Source organism: Cydia pomonella, chromosome 5 (genome assembly GCF_033807575.1).
Source record: "Cydia pomonella isolate Wapato2018A chromosome 5, ilCydPomo1, whole genome shotgun sequence".
NCBI classification, from domain to species: domain Eukaryota; kingdom Metazoa; phylum Arthropoda; class Insecta; order Lepidoptera; family Tortricidae; genus Cydia; species Cydia pomonella.
In genome coordinates this window covers 19254216-19260405 of record NC_084707.1, presented here as the reverse complement: position 1 = coordinate 19260405, position 6190 = coordinate 19254216, and the positions used below count along the sequence as shown (strand labels likewise).

Below are 6190 nucleotides of genomic sequence, written 5' to 3'. Positions count from 1 at the left end.
AGTAAACGCGAAATTTCTAAAGATTTACAGATACAAGAGTTTTGTTTTTCTGTGACTAATGGTCAAAAATTTTCATAGAAAAATAATCGCCTAATGTAAACGCCAAAAAAAAGTCGCAAACCAGGAAATGGAGAGGAAATAAAAGTTGTTTGCGAAAAATTTCAGCGTTTAGAAAATAGGCACCCAAGTCTCGAGTTTTATGAGTCTACCTACCCACCGCTCTTCTATTGGGCGTACACAACATTTGTATTCTTGTCTCAATTTAAATACGTAGTATAATACACCTATTTGAATTTCTCTTTTTAATGAAATAAATAGGTACTTCGCATACGTTATGTATTTCGGATTAACTTTTCATAAGTAATGCAATATCCAGGTATTTTCCATTGAGTATTTAAATTTTTTTTTTAATTTACAAATAAAATTCGTTATTATCTACTTGCTACAATTATATGTATTGTAAAGCATTATAGTGTGTTGCAACATCTCTTGACAGAAAAATGCTACGGGCCTATTCATATAATAATTTCATATTATCAAACGGTCATGGATTTCTAAAAATCAAAAGAATAGACAAAGTGCGCTAAGTGACAATTAAAGAAGTAAAAGCGGTCAAAAGCATGACGGGCCGTGCTCAGTCTAGGGTTCCGTATACCCTTCCGTCACAATAAGCTAAACTGGAGCTATTAGTATAGTAGATTCTTAACCAAGGGATGAAATGGTACCTTTCATCCGAGTTAAACAAATACGCAAATTTGCATAATCAGTACCTAATTAAAGTAATAGACGTATGGCCATCATTTTTTTTCCTTTGGACTTACTAAAAATAAATATCCCATAGCGAAAAACATTTAGATTGCTGTATAGATGAAAAAAAAAACATATTTTAGCAATCTTCAGTAATTTTTAAATGATTTTGTTCATTAAAGAATGAAAAAGTAAAGTACAGTAATAAGTCCTAGACATAATGCATTGTACATGAGTGCAATAAACGAATATGAATATGAATATAAAATTAGCGAGATTGCCTCTTACTTTTTATTTTTGTACTCTTTCGTTCTACAACTGCCCATAGTCAACGGATGCAGTGAGTAATGACTCATACAGAGCTATTAAAACTGTTTATATAAATTAAGTATGAAATAAAAATAGAATGAATAAAATAAGCAATTTTTATCTTAATTTTTCGTTTATTTACATGAATAATGCCAAGTAACTTTAACAACCCATTTAATGTCGTTATTCGTTTAACTGTCTTTTTACTATGAAGGGGAGACATTTTGCGATAACTAAAAAATAGCTAAACTGATAAGTGATAATGTATGCTATAGTTTTCATTTAATGTCTTTCTTAAGCTCAACTTCTATGATTTTTTTCATATTTTTTGGACACAATTTTGGGGGGGGGGGGGGGACCACAGCCCGGACCTACGGGAAAACGCGGCAGAGTCAAGCCGCGCACGCGCTGGTCAGACGACCTAACGGCAGTCGCTGGCCCAACCTGGATGACGACAGCTTCAGACAGCGCCCGGGAAAACCTTGGAGGAAGCCTATACCCTGTAGAGGGGTTATCGTACTTTCTATTATATTGTTAATTTTATTAGATGTGTATTTTTTTGTGTCCGAGAAATTAAAGGCATCTTTTTTATTTATTTTTTATTTATGGATTTTCAATCAAGAAATGCTACTGTTGACAATTGATAGATCATGTTCATAACAGTTTGATTACAAGAAATGACTTTCAGATATAGGCCTCCTTCCTTGCCTCCTAGTCTCATCGTGGGTTTGGCACTACACTCAAAATTTTAAATACTTTTCATTTGTCATGCTCTGAAAGTGGGTCCTTGTTGTTTTATGAAATGTGCAGAAAGTGATACGTTACGTGAAAATACCTCGAAAGATTGAGAATGAGCTTATCTTTCGTCTCCGCGTCCGATAGTTTCAAATGTTGGTATAAAATTATTCAGTTTCTGAATATCCTCCTTTCTTATATTTTAATGAGATGATAATTATTTTTAATTTCATCATTTATTTCGGATAACAAGACCCATACATTACTTATTACACAATATAATAATAAAAACAGAAACATTTAAAAATTAATAATAAAAAAAGTCATTAAGTAATTAATTTAAAGCATTGTCAAATCATAACATCACTAATAAGAATAAATTAAAAATGAAAAAAAAAAATGTCAGGTTTTAAAATAATAATTAAGTTAAAAATATTAATTTAATATTACAACGTGATGATAATAATGTCGTGATATAAATGCAATAATTTAATTTAATTTATCCATATTTTACAATAAATTAAACTAACCTAAATCTAAGTCTTATAACTAAAATAGCCCAACAACACCTCTATTGTTCAATTTGTTCATGTGCATAGCGTTCCACTTTGCAACTATTGGACAATCTAAACTGTCAATAACAGTGTTCAGAAGGCTGTTGGGGCTGACTCTAACACGGCGCATCAGGGAGGCCACTCTCTTGCGCATTATAGCTTGAAAGCTATCTACGTGAGCTTCCGCAAACATCCCCGACGCACTGCAAAATCGAGGCAACCCCAGGAACACCCTGAAACCGTTATTATGACATTAGTTAAGTAATAATTGCCTGATCACGAATTGAGAATGATGTGAATTGGTAATATGGGAAAAATAACGTTATAAGTTTTATTTATTTTAACACAAACTACTTACTTACCATTTTGTGTGTACTAATATGGTGTTTCCTCATATTTGCACTTGCTAAAAGTTGTTATGTATTTAAAGGCATATAACGCAATACCGTATTACGTAAGTAATGCATACTATACCTAAACGAAATATAAAGTATGCATATAATCACTTCCATCAATAGCATTTAAAATTATCATACTCGCAAAGTTGGAACTAACCTTAACCCAATTTTAATATACCTACCGTTGTCGTCAAGATAACTTTTAAAACTGGAAACATATCAAAGCCGTTTTTATGCGGATCTAATGAGTTCTTCATACGTGATACGCCTCGAGGCCTGAGTTCGCATGACGTAATCAATGTAACAGTGATTTGTAGAGATGTGCCGACTAGTCGCCGACTAGTCGGGAAAGCCGACTATCCGGCTACATTTATAGTCGGCGACTAGTCGGCGACTAGTCGGCAAAATGAGCCGAATAGTCGGCTGCCTAGATCTTCCAAAAAAATAAGGAAATAAAATAAAAAACCACCATACTCGAAGTGTTTGCCGATTGGTACCAGTCCACCTCACGAAATAAGTACTTGGCATTGATTACTTTACTTGAATCACCTTCAACATCGTCAAAAAATGTCCACACGCGTGATTTTCTTTTAGACATAATGTTTATAAAGATCACTACTTGTTTATTTAAACTTTTAAACAACAATTACGAATCGTTTTGTATGTTTTTCTAATAATAACACACCGGAGCAACAAGTGAATCGGAAAGGTAAACAAAACCAGTCAAAACATGAAAACGCAACCACGTGCGGCAGCGAATCAGGCGACCCGAACGTTCCCGATTACGCCCGAACTTAGGCGAAGACCATAGTCGGCTACGCCGACTAGTCGGCCGACTAGTCGGCCACCTGACTGCCGACTAGTCGGCTAGTCGGCTAGTCGGCCAAAACCGTAGTCGGCACATCTCTAGTGATTTGTTTTGTTTATTACTTTCTAATAACCTTAGCTATTGTGAATCGAAATTTCGTCGAACTCTTCAATCGGCTCGTTGGTCTAGGGGTATGATTCTCGCTTTGGGTGCGAGAGGTCCCGGGTTCAAATCCCGGACGAGCCCGACTTTTTACTGTTTTATTTATTAAGCTACTTGTTTATGATTGACTTTTTTTTAATTATAGTAGTTTACAGACTCTTTTTTATTATTTAATTGACAGATGGACTTGAGATTTTTATATTAAGATATGACTGAGTCATGATCATGTGTGACTCGTTTTTTAGTCAATGTCCAATCACAATCGAGAACGGTTCCGGTCAACGAACTAACTACTAAATTGCTGATAAGTGAACTAATAAAACGTATATTATATTGATAAGATATCTGATGAATGAATTAGAGGCAAATAAGTATTATTTATGTTTTGGTGTACCTATTTTAATAGTTGTGTAGGTACGAGTATGCATCAGTTGTTTGATTCTAGGTTTCGCGATCAAACTGTACGTTGTATTTAAAAATTATATTCATAGTCACAGTCATGGTAAACTCATTTTTTTATTTTATTTAAATTAGGTATTTATTGGTCGAATAAAACGCCATATAAAAATACAGGATGTTTATTTAGTCACCTGCAATAATTTACGGGGCCTAAAAAAATTGTCCGTTTCATACATTTTGACCTGATGTCTATCTGACCTTGTCCTTTTGTATGGGAGAGTAAATTTATTTTTCGCGATTTCGGGGTTGGTCCCATAGTAAAATTTGCTCAGTATGACCTATATATTCACCCCGTAAATTATTGCAGGTGACTAAATAAACACCTCTATACTTTATTTTTAATACAAGGTTTTTGTGTAATTACCTTTAATCCATTATTTTTAAAAGGAGACTCTTCTAAAACCATGTCAATTAAGCTGACAGGGGCTTTGACGTTGACGCTTAAAAATAAAAGATGCGTACCTAAAAAGAAAAATAACTGGAGTAGGCGGATAAATGCTAATTTTTCGGAATAATTAAAACCAAGTTTCCGAACGTTTTGTTTTATGGTAATATATGGGTTTTCATTAATCTAAACATTTTGAATTGTAGATATAGTTCGTGTCAGCAGCAGATTATAGCAGATTTGTCAACTCTAACCTTTAATAACATAACAATACGAGTCAAGACACGCGTCTTCTTGATTGACACGATATATAAACGACGATGAATTGAAAAACGTTTTCTATTAAATAGTTGATACAGGTACTGAAAATTCTTGTATTTCAAATTTTCATATTAGGGTCTTGTTATACTTTCTTCACATTCGAAATAAAAAAAAAAAAAAAAAACAGAAATACCTATCTACTTATATAGTGATTTATAGTGGTCGAGTTTCTACTACGTTGCAGGACTTGCAGGTAGTCCGCCGAGTTTAGAGTTTAGTTAGACATACGTCACAGCGGAGGTATGTAATTATAGCGTGTCAGGCGTGTATAGGCAAAAGCACCTTAACAACTTTCTCCTCTGCGTATACGCATGTCTGAATGTTATACAAATTTTCGGCATGTGACTCAACCGGCTCGTTGGTCTAGGGGTATGATTTTCGCTTAGGGTGCGAGAGGTCCCGGGTTCAAATCCCGGACGAGCCCAAATAACTTTTTTGTTTTTTACAGATTAGTTAAAGCCATGGATTTTTTTTAAAATAGGAAATTATTAAAAATAATAAGATACAATAGTGGACGACCTTTTGGCCATACAATCTTACATAGTCCCCGTTTTCCTCTCTGAATATTAAAATTATCAATAGAAAATATTTTTACACCATTTTATGTTTATATAACCACATCTGTGCTCGTTGACTGTTTCGATGCTGCTTCGTTTGATTTGATTAGATTTTAATCAATACAATTATAAAATGGTCGACCTTCCAAATTTGTTTTTTTACTCTTACCTCCTAATTTCAATACACAAAGAGGATAACGGGTCCCCATTTAGGTACAGTCAACCAATTAGAATCCTAGGCCACTATAGAACCTTGTCGCTTTAACTACTAGATACTTGACACGCATCACTCAATAAGCACTGTCGTAGAAGTCATTATGGCATGGTTCTATAGTGGCCTAGGAATCAAATTGGTTGACTGTACATTTGAATGGAAAAGTAGTCGTCCATTTTCTTTTTAAGAGTGCCTAAACAACAAACACAACACAAAAATGATCTTAGTCCTTCCCCGGTGGGACGCAACCTACCTCTCCATACCAAATACATGGTGTAACAAAAATAGTGGGGATCCGTTTAAGGGCATAATTATTCCATATTGTGTCCTGATTAGGAAAAAGAAAAAAAAATACGCACAACAAATTTATGAGGCAGGTCGTCCAAGTCGGCCGACCTTTATACAAACTTTTTCCTCATCAGAACACGATACCGAATATGCCATTGGACGGATCTTCACTATTTTTGTAACGTCTTGTATAAATCAATTCAGCGATTTTAGTTGGCGTGAAGAGATAACAAACAGACAGGCAGAGTTCCAG

At 34.5% G+C, this 6190-nt stretch overlaps 2 non-coding genes across 2 annotated transcripts; both read left to right on the top strand.

Moving 5' to 3' along the window:
* The first annotated feature begins 3725 nt into the window (after positions 1–3725).
* On the top strand, positions 3726–3797 carry Trnap-ugg (transfer RNA proline (anticodon UGG)). Its single transcript has one exon. It is a non-coding gene; the product is annotated as a tRNA-Pro (tRNA).
* Positions 3798–5230: 1433 nt separating this feature from the next.
* On the top strand, positions 5231–5302 carry Trnap-agg (transfer RNA proline (anticodon AGG)). The gene has a single exon. It is a non-coding gene; the product is annotated as a tRNA-Pro (tRNA).
* The last annotated feature ends 888 nt before the right edge of the window (positions 5303–6190 follow it).